The following is a 15,651-nucleotide window of genomic DNA, read 5'->3' on the forward strand; positions in this document are numbered from 1 at the left end:
TGTTTACAGTTGAGTCATATTTATTTACAAGAGATGATAAAAATTAATGAATTCAGCGAAAAGTAAACGCTCCCAGAGCAAAAAGGATTTGGCTCAGACTTATTGTGGCGTGTTTGAGCATTAACCCTTGTTTTGGCTAAAGAAGAATTATCAAGGAAACCAAAGTTATAGTGGTAATCAAACGAATGTAATCCACGGACAAAGACCGACATACACAACAAAGAACATAAAGTATCTGAAATCATACATACATACAAAGTAACAAAAGCAAACTAGCAAATTGGACTCCACTGAAACTTTGGAGCATGGACCCGGTGCACTGGTAGGGTACACGTCCTCTGCTTTTTTCTAGAGACACCCGCCGAGTTGCTCATAAAAAGTCAAGTCCAGGGTAGACAACCTCCGGTCCTGCTGTTACATTGTTTTTGAAGACATGTTTTATTATCCAATCAATAATAAATTTTTTTTAAAGAAAAAACTGTCTTAAGTAGACCCCCTCTTTAACGACCTCATCTAGATTGATAAGGGTCCTTAATATTAGAGATTATGATATTGATATTTAGTCAAAAAGTTTCTTGACGTATATAAAGCATGAGTGTGTTTCCTGTGTTTATCCTAGTGCGAGCAAAGCAACACTTAATCTAACAAAGACGACATTGGTCATGAACTCAGGTGCTCTGTAAAAGTTAGTTACAAAATGTAGTTCCCGCTTTTGGAAGACATCAATCGTACTGCTCTTTGACCATGTTGGAGGTCACGTTAAAAAAGAACATTTTGACAGATCAAGTGGTTTTCTCTGTAAGAATCAGTCATTGACGGGCTTCTCCTTTTATCTGTTAAGGTAAAGAAGTGTAGGGTAAGGGACATAACCCTTGAATTCAGTGATATGCTTGTTTCATATTCAGTTTCAGCAAAGCCCATCAAGCTTTCGTTTGGAACAGAATGAAATCAGTCCAAGTTACTTGATGCTTACATTAGATTTATGTGAAATGCTGAATACAAATGTTCTCGTGATTTGTAAGAGGTGTTTTTTACCCTAAACAAATGATCTAATTATTGAAGAGGACATAATTATACAAAAGGTATTGCAGAAACAGGAAAAGAAGATACATCATTCTTGTCTATATGTCCTAAAACATGTAAAAAAATAATTGCGATCCGAAGTCAAAGGAATGCATTGAAGGGTGCTTAACAGGTTACTACGGTAGCACATGTGACCAAATGTGCAGTGACAAATGTGCAGATAATATATATCCTCAAATAGACGGGAGATGCAAAAGATGTATTCTTCAATGGTTTGGGAAAACATGTTTACGATCTTTAATTGTGAAAACGGCTGCTCACAAGACTCAGGGATTTGCAATGGTAAGAACAATACCTTTATCTGCAAATCTCACTCTTATTTTTTTTGCATAGCATCGACTTGTGTACGTTTTGCTGAGATGAGTTAACCCGAACACATGTGGTTGCAGACACAATTTGAATGTCTAATTTGGAGTCGTTTTAAGAATTAATTGCCGAATCATTGTTCGAACTGAAAAAAATAGCAATATTTCAAATGAAGATAAATGACAAAAGAAATGGAGGACGGCTCAGCAACGGCTATTGAAAGGTTTTATCAGCATAGTTGTAAGACTTGCCTAACACAATTTATATCAGAGATTTTTCACCGAAATTTACAGTAGTACAAAATCCAAATTCCCGAAACACTGAGGTTCATTTGTTGAATTATAAATGGTAGAATCTCTCTGTGCACTCTGAGCTGGATTTAGCTTCCCATTTCGATAGTTTAGGTTTTGAATACTTCTTGTAGTCCATTGATTTGTTTATATAGATTTCCCTATGTACTTGATTCAATAGCTCCTGACCTGATAAGAAGTTACTCCTTGAAACACGTGTACAGCATTCCGAAAGCAGAAACTGCATTTTCAATATGATTAGTATTTTATCACAATTACAAAATATTGTCATGAAAATTATTACTCTAAGAAAGAACTTAGTACCCAGTAGAGGCTACGTTAATAAAAAAAAGTATGTTTTCATTGCGTACATATATTGGTTTAAGTTTTAAAACTAAAATTTATATTAAAAAATGAAAAAGGAAAAACATTGACAGAGTGCTTTCGTCCTAGTACTACTTTACAAATAAATTAAAAAAGAAATAAACAAATGCCTTTTCTTGCTTAAATGTTACAACTACGTTTTTCATCACTCTTTCCTTTCACTTTAGTTGTAAACAAAACTTACACGTGGTATATTGTCGGTGGAGTTTCCGTTGGACTGGTGGTGCTGATAATCATTGGAACACTGTAAGTGTTATCATAAAGGCGGTACTTTTCCTGGGTCCTAAATTTTGCGTATTTCACTTGTCTCTCTAAAAAAGTCGAGAGAAAAAAAATCTGCTAAATATTTACTACATGAGTAGTTAATGTATCATTAAGCATCTAAAACAGCAACGAATTAGTGTTTCACTCGAATGATTAAAGAATAAACAAGGGAACCAATATTCTAGCCGAAATAAAAAAGAATGAAACAGGGACGAAGACCAGTCATGGTAAACAGACAAACTCAATAAAAACATAAATTAACCAAAACAAAACATACAAAAAATAGAAGCAAATGAGCAACTCGTACTCCAGAAAAACAACTGGGCGCATGGACCAGGCGTACTGAAAGGATGTCTAGCATGATGCAAAGAGTGCTTAGTTACGGCAAGCTATGGCATAACGGATGAGTTGTGTTATGAAAACTCAGTACTTAGGATTTTCAACCCATTAGTCACTTTTGCGCAAGACTAAATCTCAATACTGTTTTTTCTTTTCGCGTCGCAAATTTATCAGCATGCATGTATATACATACACTTATAACAACTCTATTATAAATAATAACATGTTTAGCACTGGTATAGCCCCGTGCAGGTCCGGGTGTTAAAAGAATAGGCCTGCAGCAGCGCTAAGCTTGTCGTATAAGGCGACTAAATAGTGCTCAGAAACCTAGCCGGCGGCTAGGCGCTCTGCCCACAGAGCAACTGGGATGTGTGCCCCAGGTGGTGGAATGGGGTACCCCTGGCGTGTTACATGCTGGGGTTGTCAGGCTATAATACTGAAAACCTGACCGCAAACCATAGTGGTGCACCGTGTTGGGAAAGTTGCCACGTTCCTCGCACGTTAAAGAACCCTGCTGTGGTATTCGATAGGAGTAGGAATCTTTGCGCTCCGCCACAGGAGGCTAAATTGCCCGACCTTACCCTCCCCCCCTTTTTCCACTGGCAATCAAAATTTGTCGACCCTATTGTTCTTGTGTCCCATCCTTTTTTTTTTCATTTCATGTTCATTTTTTCATCCATTTAATGTTCATCGTCTGAATATAGCTGAAATATTGCTGCTCGGACGTTAAACCCCAACAAACAAACAAAAACAAAGCACTGGTATATAAATAACAGATAATTCATATTAATAAAAAATATATAACAACATACAGTTTCTACATTAGCAACTATTCATGAATAAAAAATGCAAAAAATACTTTGTTACTGTGTCGTACATATCATTGTGTAAAAATCTAAAAATTATATACATCAGCTACTATTGTTGGCATGTGTCTAAGAATGTAAAGCACTGTTTACTTGATCAGTAATGCATAAACCTCCTGTCCTTAGCCATGCACCACAAAGTGAAAGCTATCTTAAAATCAAAGGAACCCATATCAGAACTGAACTGCCCGTTTATGATCAGCAGTGTTGATGTGCTTCTGTATATTATCTTTTAGGAATGCGTTGCTTCCGATAGAAAATGTATTAGTAAGTCCAGCATCTTGGCAGTCACGGCAGTACATCGCCCCATCTATGCAGTATATGCATGGAAATATCTTTGACCACTCTGGTTTAAATTTTGACTTTAATAGTCGACCACTGCGACTATTTGTAGTAGTTGACTTATTTTTAGACATTTGACCTTTAGGTACGTTGTCATGTGATGACGAACTAAAATAGTTCGTAATGGCGGACATAGTTGCAATTCGAACTGTAATTGAAAAATCCAAACATCTTTCCATTTTAAAGACATACGATGACACTTTGAGTACTTTGAGAACGTGTCACAGCGCTCAACAAACAAATCATTACCGTTAATTAATTTGTTTGTCGGGATAATTAGCCTCAACCAGGTGATCAAGCAAGGTGTGATGAAAGGTGATGCAATCAAAACATTTGTCATGATTGTTTATTGGAAAACCCTTATTGGCCTGGGAAAGGTAATAAAGTTGTCAATTATGGGGTCATGGGAACATCAGAGGCTTTTTTACCGATATTTTTTTTTTGAGGGGGAGCGAAATATCAAGTGACGAATCGTGCACGAGAAAAATTCGCCACTTTCGAAAATCATTCGTCAATGGCGAAAATGGCGAGCGCTAGCTAAATCACTAAATCATGTGTACCGTTTTTTAAAGTAATGTTTAATATTTCTGAGTCGGAATTTTAACTGAGTATCTGGGGTTAAAGTCTAAGGAGGTGAACAATAGGTTTTACTGCCATTGTATTCTTATAATAATCTTGAATGAGGGTTTCCAGAAGATATTTCACAATTTCTGTATCCACATTTAATTTATGTCATTACAGGAGTAACAAGTGTTGTGGCAGAACTGAGGTCTCTTTAAGAATTATGCAAAATGCGAAAATTCCGTCTGAACTCCACCGATCTGACACTACCATTTTAATCAATGATACTTTTTTCTTTGAAGATACCATTATTTGATCCCTGTATCACAGGATTTGATCATTGAGATGACGTTCTGCCTTTGAAATGTTAATTTTCAGTGTATTTCAATTAAATCATAACTCACAATTAGGGCTTTTTTCCCTGAGTCTGATGATTTACAAGGATAAGTTTACTTGTACATTATTCAATGGAGATATATGCAGACTCGTGCTCCTAGAATTACTTTCCAGGGTGTACAGGTACAGACGAAAGAACCAAGGGGAAATCGGACTACTTAGTGAAAGCATAAAACACATAAAAAGATAAACTATAGTCGGCGTCACATAAATAACATACTGTTAAAATTTGAATAAAAATAATTTCTACGACTTTATTGACACCTACCGTCGTTTAAATTGTCTTAAATGACTTGCTCATTTGTTAAGCCAAACGGCTTCTCCCTAAACATTGAATCGTTAAATTCCGGTCAGATTTTAATTCTAGGTGGCAATATTTACATTGTAAAAAGTCGGCCATGTTTACAGTGATCGGGTTGCTAGGAGATGTTGTTTACGTTTAAATGGTTTGTCCAAAAACCGAAGAACCCAGAATGCAATTCGGCGTTATTTCGGATATCTCGGATTTATTTTACGCGAACAACGTATAATACCGAGAAGTTGATCAAGCAGACGATTGTCACCGGAGTTCGACGGGAACTTACGCACTTCGTTTGTAAACAAATCGTCCCGTAAAAACCAACATGGCGGATATTAGTATGGGATTTTCCCGTAAGGATTTGTTACGCATGATTTAAGCTAATAAGCGACTTGTTTTTGAGAAGCTGTTTGGCTAAACGAATGAGCAAGTCATTTAAGACAATTTAAACGACGGTTGGTGTCAATAAAGTCGTAGAAAATATTTTTATTCAAATTTTAACAGTATGTTATTTATGTGACGCCGAGTATACTATTGATGAAAGACGAGTCAAGTTTACTGAATAAAAAATATGTAGTTTCATATCAGCAAACTATAATCGATACGTAAGCAGGTGGGCGTTTCAAATATGTCTAAATTTAGAAACGTGACCTGAATGTTAAAAATAGAGATGATCTACATACAATAACTAAATAAATAGAAAATAACAGTTTAATGACTTCATAAAAATCGATATGCGTAGAAAGCTTAGAGCCGCGGGAAAATGCAAGAAAATGCGAGGCTGTGCCAATCAAGAATACTGTTGTTTTCTGTATACTGTAACAAAAATGTAAAAGAAAAATGACGTTTTCAGCACAAAAAACAAAACAAAACAAAATTGAAAAAGAATGTAACGATTTTGACTGAAAAAAAAAAAAAAGACTAAAACGCTATCAATATCAAGTCCTACAGAGATGACATCAGGTGCTTCGGCAGTAGGGTAAGCATATCCTGTTCCGTAAGTGGCATGCGTCATTTGCAAGTGACTTTAACCCCGTAATGGTCTACCAACAAGAAATGCAGCTTCCCGACATGATTCGCACTGTGGTCCCTGGACAAAACATCACTTTGGCGCTGTCATCCAATTCGACCAGGTTTTATAATGTAAATTAAGTGCATAATGCTAGAGAGGGATATTGTTTAATCTAAATTTGGAAACAAAATAATCTTACAAATTTAAAAAGCTTAACAAATGTTTTACGATTTATATATGTGACGTCTAATCAACAAAAAGAACCAAAAGCGTCGACAGTTCAAAAACATTAATTTTTAGGTATACGTCAAAAACGTGAAAAGTATATAACAGTATAAAAACAGCTCGAACTTAAGATACGAAATACGAGGCAGCACTCAATTTGCCAAAAGTCAATATTTTGGTGTCTGGATTCGGCTTTCTTTGCCGATTATTAAGTACTGAGTACTTCGTGTCAACTGCTTTTTTTTTTTATAATATTGATGAATGAATTTTGCGTTCTATTTTGATTTTTAAAATAGGTTATATGTACTTCTTCTCTACTATTTATTTATAATTCAATCTATTCTGGGCATGATTAACATCGGTCGGTCCGCAGTCGGCAATTCAAATAGTTTCAGACTAAATAAGTGGTTGGTGAATTGACAGAACTGCTAATTTGTCATCAGATTATGATCAACAACACAATTCTTAACTGGATAAACATCTTTCATGAAAAGAATAATCAAGGGAACCAAGGTTATAGCGGTAATCAAAAGAATGAAATCAAGGGACACAGACCAGATATGGAACATAGACATACACAGCAAAGAATATAAAGTCACTAAAATCATACAAACAAAGTAACAAAAGCAAATAAGCAACTCTGACTCCACTAAAAACTTGGAGCATGGACCAGGTGCACCGGTAGGGTAAGCGTCCTCTGCTTTCCTAGAAACACCCGCCGAGTTGGTCATTAAATAGCCGGGGTAGACGAAAGATGAAAAGAAAACTATCACACGTTGAACAAATCAGTTTTCATGGCGCAGATATCAGATTTCAAGCACATTGTGTCAGAACTTCTGCAAAGTCTGCGTAGTTTCGCTAAGCTCTAGCATAACATATGAGTTGTGATATAAGCACTCCATACGATTGCGCTGAAGGGATGTTGCCACAGATGAAAGAAACGTTGACCATTTGAATGAAAAGTCATCACATTTGTCGTTAAGTTTGGTCAATAATTTCCCTTTAACATCAATTTCTAATTGTAGGTCAAGATAAGAGGCTGACTACCGGGCAACAAACAGTTTGGTCTACTTGATTTACTTTCCCGTCCCAAACACATTGCCAAATTTAATTAATTAATTGTAAAACGTATTTATCTGGTATATTCTTGCCCTAGAATTTTGTTTCACATAAGAAAAGAATATTGTTCTTCTTCTGTCTGGCCAACAGGTATTGAATGTGCTACTTTTTTTTTTATCTTCAAGGACCACAACTTATCATTATCAATGTTACAACCATGCTCAATTCCAAGCGTTTTAACATTGTTTCTCGCCCATGTTATCTTGTTGACGTCGCTGACCCCTGAGGCGTCCTATTTTAAGTCTATGGTTTTCTTGTGATAAGATGAAGACCCTTAAGCTTTTCATATACTAATAAGATCTCAAAGTAGCTTTTAGTTGATGCATCATCTTAATTAAACAATTGAAAATCATCTGCAAACATGCTAAATTTTAAATTTGATTCCCCTTACATTGGGAAGTTTAATACTCTGCATTTGATTATCTCTTCTTATGGCACATGCCATGGGATCGACATGTAATACATAAAAAGGAGGAGTCGAACATCCATGAGTGGCAAAGTTATATGCATGTTCAACCTGTGTACGTTAAAAAATAATTAAAAAAAAACAATTACGTCTTAGTGTAATATTTTACACAATTCGTAAGACATATTTATTAACTTTAAGTGGTGGAACTGGTCAGATATGGATATAAAGTTATTGTAACTTGTCTCTTCTTTATATTGTTGTCTTGCGGAGCATATTGTAATCAGAGAAGCGTACAGTGTACGGATGCATGTGAGAAAACTGTTCAGTATACACTGTACTAATGGTATGTACAAATACTGATCAGTATAATATACGGAATACAGTATACTGATGCATGACAGAAAAGTGCACAGCATACAGTGTACTGATAGTGAATTGACACTGTTCAGAATAGTGTACAGTGCACGGAATGTATACAAATAGCGATAAGAAAGTGTATAGTGTACTGATATATGTCAGAAAAGTCCAGAGTGAATGGTGAACTGAAAGTATAGAAAAATGTACCATGTACGGTGTACTGATATAGTGTACAGAAAGTATAAATATACATGTCAGAAAAAAATGTGTAATGTTCTGATACTGTAGAGATACATGTCAGAAAAGTGTAAAGTGTTGTGTGTACTGAAGTAGCTGTGAGAGCTTCATAAATGCTGAATGGTAAATATTACAACAAGGCTTTCTGAAACTCTCCCAGCTATTTCATTTGAATTGGGCAGCTATTTAAAACACCCTAAGCCCGCCAAAGTCTTTCCTGAGGCACATGTGGCATTCGTAGACCTAGGAGTCTAAGAGATGCCCTGGTAAGAGCACAGATGTCATCTAAGCCCAAACAAAATACAACATTCCCGTGGCAACCATGTAGCGATAAAAGATTTAACACTAGTACACAAACATTTAAAAGCTTCTGCACTTGAGGGGAATAAGACCGTGCGGTAACCTGTAGAAGTTTGTTATTTAATTGAATTTTCGTGGATGACTGTCTCATTGGTAATTATAGCACATCTCCAAATTATATATATATATATATATATATATATATATATATATATATATATATATAGCCTAGCTGGCCGAGTGCAGGCGGTGTTGCCATAGATGTTACAGCGGTATGAGTTCGAGTCCCGCGGAGGGAACGACAAAAATTTGCTTCGCAAATTTGACAGTTCTAACATCGTTGGGAATTTTTCAGACCCTTTTATATATATATATATATATATATATATATATATATATATATATATATATATATATATATTATATATATTAATAATAATAATAATAATAACATTGTATCTGTATTTCTTTATTTATATATTAGGCCGACTAAAATAATTCATTGGTTCTCAAGTCATCCCTATTTATAATTTTATCTCCAAGAAATACTTCAATACATATGTTCTTCATCATTTATCTGCCTTTGAATAGTGTAAAATACCTGAATCGCTCACCATGTTAAACTTTGACTTTCAAGGGCAATAAATTTAACAACATGTTGTATAACAATTTGACTCAAGAAGACTTAGGTAGGTACTATCATAAGGATCATTTCAACAATTTTTATCTATCATAGTTTTCATGATATTGGCTGAAAACTGTAAAAGAAAACGACTTTTTCACCTTTCAAGAGCAAAAACTCTTACAAGGAGTCGATTGGCAACGTTTAATACAGGAAACTGTTGTAGGCCTTATAATAAGGATCATTTCAGATATGAAAGAATTTAGCTAAACCTAATATGGTTTAACAGATTAAAACAAAAATTTGGCCTCAGACAGATTTCGTCATGCTGAACACTTTTATCCTGACGGTTCTGAAGGTATATGCGAAAAACTACTTTCTGACCTTTATGTTCTATTTATAGTTCAGATGGAATAACAGGGATATGATGTAAAGCTACAAATGACAAATAAACTTAGCATTTATCGCTATCTAGATAATGCTTTATATTTTCCAGTCCTCACTTACAGCTAGGTGCGTTGGTCATCTATAATTGCTAGACACCATTTAATATATTAACTAATAACAGTTATTAATTTACTTGCTCATTTACTTTTGTTACTTTGTATGTATGATTTTAGTTACTTTATGTTCTTTGTTGTGAATGTCTATTTTCCATGTCGGGTCTTTGTTCCTGGATTACATTCTTTTGATTATCGCTATAACCTCTGTTTCCTTGATTACTCTTTCAAAGTTGAAGAATTAAAAAATAAAAATATAATATAACTTCATATTGTAAATATTTTATAAAGATACATGGGGAAGAGAATGTTTCTATGAAAAATGGGAATGGGGGTATATGGTGTGAAGAAAGTTGTACACCATATGCATTTAACCCCTGTACCCAGATCATAGGTTTTGGATAATTGTTTATTGTTCTATTCAGGTTGAATTGCCTCATAGTATAATGGGTAAATCACGTTTTCTTACTGTCAAACACTATATATACATGTACATGTATGGTGTTACGAAGTAAGTTGTAAGAGTAAAAATTGGAACCAAGAATATATTCTAAGGATTAAGATTAAACAGAGAAAACAGACAAACAGAACAAATAACATGAAATAACCAAAATAACACGTTTGAAAGTATTTACCATTTTGCATTTCGGTTTAACGCTGGTATAATACCGGAAAAAAATGAGAAAAATGAAAGCAAAAGATTGAAACCAACATTGCCATCCGAAATGCCTGTACCAAGCTTAACCATGGTTTCATTGCGAATGTTTCAAACTTTGCCTTGATATTCCCATTAGCTATTTTAATGTTCCTTCTTTTGGCTACATCTTTTTGCCACAGCTAATCAGTTCTGTAATTTCGAAATTTTCTACAGACATCCATGGACAATTGTTTGGCACTACGGTATTTTATTTTTTTCCCTTTCTGAAAATTAACATTACACCATTTTTAGAATACAAATTCTGGGGTCATACAACATTTTAAATTCATTAATCATTTGAAAGATTTCTTACACAATACAAAGTGAAAGCACAAAACTGTGACTACTTGTACATGATTAGGTTAGTGTTAGTTTAACAACGTATACCCAATATATAATCAATTCGTCCAGTGGTAGCAAAGAATTGTGTGACATTAATTTCGACGGACGGACAGGTCAAGTGAGTCAAATATTCCACACACCTGTTAAGTGTGAGATTATGTCTACGGTCATTATAAAACCTGACATGTATTGCTCATGTATATAGGTGTCTAAACTATGAATGTTATGTAATTCTACTTTCAGGATGTACCTAGTGTAAGGGACACAACACTTACAAATCATTGGAACGTTTGTATTCAACATTTTTACATCTATTTCATGTAAGCATCAAAGTTACTTGGGTTGATTTCATTCTGTTTCAAATGAAAGCTTGATAGGCCTTGGTGAAATTGAATATAATACAAACAAATCACTGATTTCAAGATTTATGTCCCTTACCCTAGCTCTACTTCCTTGACCATACTAAACAATCCAGTTTTAATTGTTGAGGCTATAATGAGGTTATGAAGAGTAATAGGATAATAAATTGGAAAGAGTGAATAACTTACAGGAGTGCCAGGACTACATTAGTTTTTAAAGACCCCGATGTAGCAAAAACATTGTCTACTATAGATGGCAAAAATGTAGTCGTACCAGCAGACAAAGCCCAAAACAACATTGTTTTTGTCTGCAAAACGTTTTACATCCAACGTTTATTATCAGAGGTAGACATAGAAAATAGTAACAGTGATAAGACCTATACTGCTACCACACTCTCCAAAGAAGAGATTGTGGAAAACCATGAATCTGTGCTATCCTCTTTTTGTCTCTCTACCAGAACGATGATTGTGATTTACAGTCTATGTACTGGATTCCTAAACTCCACAAGAATCCATACAAACAACGCTTCATAGCTTGATCTGCCAAATGTACCACAAAACCTCTTTCAAAACTTTTAACTTCTATACTCACAACTATCAAAGAGGGTCTGCAGTCCTACCACAACACTTGTTACTACCGTAGTGGTATAAATTCAATGTGGATCCTGAAAAATTCGAAAGATCTTTTGGAAACAATTAGTTCAAGACTATTATTTGAATATAATAGCATTAAAACCTATGATTTTTCAACACTGTATACTTTATTCCCCATACTCAGTTAAAATCCCGACTTAAAAACATTATACATCGTTGTTTTTTCCAAAAAAGATGGTAAACCTAGATACAAATATATAGTTCTTGGTAGAGATTCCTCATACTTTGTAAGAAATAATTCAAAATCATCTTCCAAATATACAGAGGAAGATGTTTACAAAATGCTGGAATTTACAATTTATAATTTATAATTTATAAACATATTTGTCCAGTGTTGTGGACGTGTTTTTCAACAAACGGTCGGCATTCCAATGGGAACAAATTGTGCTCCTTTACTTGCTGACCTATTCCTTCCCTCTTATGAGGCTGACTTTATAGCTGATCTGATCCGAAAGAAAGAATATCGTTTGGCTAGATCCTTCAATCTCAGTTTCCGCTATATAGATGACGTATTATCTTTAAACAATCCTAATTTCGGGGATTTGATACATCGCATCTACCCAAAAGAACTTGAGATGAAGGATACTACAGACACTTTGAAGTCAGCCTCTTATCTTGACCTACACTTAGAAATCGATGGTAAAGAAAAACTATTGACCAAACTTTACGACACACGTGATGACTTTTCATTCAGAATTGTCAACTTTCCTTTCATCTATGGCAACATCCCTTCGGCTCCTGCGTATGGAGTGTTCATATCATAACTCATACGTTATGCCAGAGCTTGCCGAAACTACGCTGACTTTTTGTATCGCGTTAGAACGCTGACAAATAGGCTTCTGGAACAGGGTTATGTTGCTACAAGATTGAAGTCATCACTACAGAAGTTTTATGGTCGTCATCATGAACTCGTGGATCGTTATGGTGTATCCATCTTTCTTGTCATCGGTTATCATCTAACAATCCAACACTTTAACACGATTCCTAACGAGAAAGTCCCATTGTAATTCAGATGTCTTTGTTTCAAATTGATTGGTGTTTACAAATAAGATTCCATTTTGCCAAAAAATTAGTTTCCTACAAATTTGAACATAAGCAAATAATATGAAGCTGCAATAACCAAGAAAACAATATTTAAACTCAGTTTGACTGTTTTAGTGTGTTTCCTTTTGATTTAATCACAATTAATACAGAAATCATTTAGTAACAGAACCCCCAGGTTTATTTAACGTAATTGAATACACAAATATGAAAAAAATCAACAATTAACCTGGGTGATTTTTATAGGGGACTTTGAGATTTATGAAAATTTGGTAAATATGTGGTTCTCGTAAGGTTACCGACAATGTAAAAGCAGGGATGCCACTATCATGTCATATTACGATGTCATCGGACTGTTAAATGAACATATTTCGATATTAATCATGTTAATTGAAAGACTGTGTATTTGTTAATTAGATTGTTAACCATAAAATTAGGAGGCAGTAAAAATGAGTTAACATATTTCAAAGACAATTTTACTAGTTTTAATGTCAGTGACTTCAAGTATAAACATAGTTATGTCTATGTAAATACAAAAAGAGCTACAATGAATCAGTTCTTGTACATCATTTCTTAATCATGAATTATTTATGTAAACATAAATGTACCAAAACCAAACCCCACAATTGTACGGTCTTCTACAAGAAATTAACATACATCAAATACTAGTACATCATTAAAAATAATGTTCATAATCTGAATGAAGGATTTCATGGGGGAAAAACAGGATTGGAGGTAATGATGATACAAAATTCATTGAAAAGGAGGACGGACCACTTTGTGAAAAATAAATTGTTTTATTGCCAAAACATTTTTCCATTAATAAGATTTCTTTTTGATAGGGAGGGAATGTTCCAGGTGTGCTCAGATATGCATCTGTCTCTGAATTTAATTGTACCCTGTCTTTTTAAATGAGTGTTCTTTCCAAACCATACAAAATTATAAACCTTGTTAATTTTACAGGAAATATCTAGAATTAAGAAAATGCATTAATTTTGAATCAAATGGTCCTAAAATCAAATATATCACACGTATATAAAATAAATGCGAAGTTGAACACACAGTCAATATCATGCCTGAAATTTAATATTGCATAAAACATTGAAACTGGTTTTAACTCCATAAACAAGCTGATTAAAATTACTTCTTTTTTTACTAAATCGAGCTTTACAAGTACATTTATACTCCAAAAACAAACATTGCCAACCATCTCCTTTTGCAAAAACTAATTGAGTAGATAATTTTTATATGAAAAAAAAATCATAACATAAATCAGGGTTTGTACAAGTCCAAACAAATCATGCACAAACACATAGATATTGTTACGACAGTATCCAAAATTAAAAAAAAAAGTACTTCAAACAAGGAAGTAGGAGCATGGACCAGGTGCACCAGTAGGGTAAGCGTCCTAAAATCTCTACTACAAACAAGGAAAATATACATGGACCATTTGATGATCGAAGGAGATGTATTGAACATTTGTCACACAAAAACACCCCAGGAGTATTACGCCGAAGGAAGAGGTGAACATGACATACACACACGACAGAAGTGGATGTTTACATTTCGTCCAAAGGAGGAGGTACACATAAGACACAAAAGTGGGTACATAAATTTCGCCCACAGGAGCAGGTACATGTTGTGACAAACACTGTATGATAATAATGTAAAACATTACGAATTAAAAATAGAGGTAAACAATAAATTCCTGATATAGATAGTAATGAATCTAAATATTTAACAAGAGGCTCCAAGTAGATGATATTGCTCACCTGGACTTACCAGTTAACATTAAGTTTAACATGATAAATATATAACGACCAGAGAGTAGTACAGTCCCTGAACTTGTCCATGCAATAACATGTGGGATCATCAAACAATATCTGACTTCGTGGTGACTGATAAATGACCTATCTACACTTAATGATGACTGATAAATGATCCATTTCTGACAGATTGAAGACTGATCAATAACCAATTTATGACTGAGTGGTAAAAGATCAACGAATAATTGGGTAATGGCTTTGTTAATTTGTTAGGGATTAAATGTTTTATGACAGATATTCCATGAATTTGACGACAGGAACCATTGGGCAAATAAGTAAGTCCTCCTTTGTACTAGTATGATATGCTGAGCCAAATCTTCAGTTATAGATTTGAAATGTTAGGAATTACTAATTCATTTGAACTTCATTTAATTATACATTATTTTTTTTTTTAAATTTACTTAAACATGTTCAAAAGCAATTATAAAAATCAGATGCAATCAAAATTATGTGACAAAATCAATTATTTTTTCATTAAGAAAAGCAAAATCAAAAATCGTTCTGTACAATGAACTTATCAAGAATCATGCGATGTAAAATTGAATTATTAGGAGTTATGTGATGTAAAAAGCACTCCTTCACTGGCTATTTGAATTGGATTAACGGGCCCATAAAACACCTATATTACTGATCAGTGATCAATCACAAATCATGAATAATAATTGCTCAGCAGTGGCAGATCCTGGGTTTGGACTCCATTTGTTGGTAATTAATTAAAATTGCGTGCATACCCGGGTTAAAATTTACCACAAATAGCCTGGAAACCTAACTTCTGAATCAACCACTAAACAGATTGGTGAAAGTTTATATAGAATGAAATAA

Source organism: Perna viridis, chromosome 13, assembly GCF_037379345.1.
Source record: "Perna viridis isolate PV_CMFRI_1.1 ecotype Kerala chromosome 13, ASM3737934v1, whole genome shotgun sequence".
Lineage (NCBI taxonomy): Eukaryota > Metazoa > Mollusca > Bivalvia > Mytilida > Mytilidae > Perna > Perna viridis.